Raw genomic sequence first — 2354 nt, 5'->3', positions numbered from 1 at the left:
TGACCAGCTGACACTAGAATCAGAGAGAGGCTTGGGCTGTGCCACTTCCTGGTTTGACTCCAGCAACGTATATTCAGGACACGTCACGTTTGGGTTAATGGATGGGCTTACAATCCGCCATGTTTAATGCTGGCACATTAAAGCCAGGCACTGAAGTCATTTATATACTACGCCCCTAAAGGCGGCCAAACACGGTCAGAGTTTAGTAATCAGATGTAAAACTCACATTCAGTCTGAAATTGTAGGATAAAGCCCTAAAAATAACCAATGGGAGGATGTTCTGAACATGAAGTAGTTACAGGCACCAATGGTACCAAAGTACTTCCTGGCATTGTAGGGGGATATCGGCAGATACACACATACACAATACAATACGCACATGATAGATACACACATACACAATACAATACGTACATGATAGATACACACATACACACATACAATACGCACATGATAGATACACACATACACGATACAATACGTACATGATAGATACACACATACACAATACAATACGCACATGATAGATACACACATACACAATACAATACGTACATGATAGATACACACATACACACATACAATACGCACATGATAGATACACACATACACGATACAATACGTACATGATAGATACACACATACACGATACAATACGTACATGATAGATACACACATACACGATACAATACGTACATGATAGATACACACATACACAATACAATACGCACATGATAGATACACACATACACAATATAATACGCACATGATAGATACACACATACACAATACAATACGCACATGATAGATACACACATACACAATACAATACGTACATGATAGATACACACATACACAATACAATACGTACATGATAGATACACACATACACGATACAATACGTACATGATAGATACACACATACACGATACAATACGTACATGATAGATACACACATACACAATACAATACGTACATGATAGATACACACATACACGATACAATATGTAAATGATAGATACACACATACACAAAACAATACGTACATGATAGATACACACATACACGATACAATACGTACATGATAGATACACACATACACAAAACAATACGTACATAATAGATACACACATACACAATACAATACGTACATGATAGATACACACATACACAATACAATACGTACATGATAGATACACACATACACAATACAATACGTACATGATAGATACACACATACACGATACAATACGTACATGATAGATACACACATACACGATACAATACGTACATGATAGATACACACATACACAAAACAATACGTACATAATAGATACACACATACACAATACAATACGTACATGATAGATACACACATACACAATACAATACGTACATGATAGATACACACATACACAATACAATACGCACATGATAGATACACACATACACAATACAATACGCACATGATAGATACACACATACACAATACAATACGTACATGATAGATACACACATACACGATACAATACGTACATGATAGATACACACATACACAATACAATACGTACATGATAGATACACACATACACAATACAATACGTACATGATAGATACACACATACACAATACAATACGTACATGATAGATACACACATACACGATACAATACGTACATGATAGATACACACATACACGATACAATACGTACATGATAGATACACACATACACAAAACAATACGTACATAATAGATACACACATACACAATACAATACGTACATGATAGATACACACATACACAATACAATACGTACATGATAGATACACACATACACAATACAATACGCACATGATAGATACACACATACACAATACAATACGCACATGATAGATACACACATACACAATACAATACGTACATGATAGATACACACATACACGATACAATACGTACATGATAGATACACACATACACAATACAATACGTACATGATAGATACACACATACACGATACAATATGTACATGATAGATACACACATACACAATACAATATGTACATGATAGATACACACATACATAATTTTCTAACCTGTTCGATCAACCAGACAACCGATCGCTGTGGTACGAAAACGATCAGGACAATAATTTGGAGCTCATACACGGTCTGAAAATTATATGTAACTATATTTTGTAGGATTATATCAGTGTGTGAATGTTTATAGACAATTAGAAATAATATACGGTGCAGGTTTCACTTTTTTTTCACTAAAAATGAATCCTATGTGTAACAATGGCCCCTTTATTGGAGCTCCCTATAGATCCTCTCAGGTCCCTGTCTGGGTTTCACATG

This window comes from Xenopus tropicalis, chromosome 2, assembly GCF_000004195.4.
Source record: "Xenopus tropicalis strain Nigerian chromosome 2, UCB_Xtro_10.0, whole genome shotgun sequence".
In the NCBI taxonomy this organism is placed as follows: domain Eukaryota; kingdom Metazoa; phylum Chordata; class Amphibia; order Anura; family Pipidae; genus Xenopus; species Xenopus tropicalis.
This window is presented reverse-complemented; position numbering follows the sequence as displayed.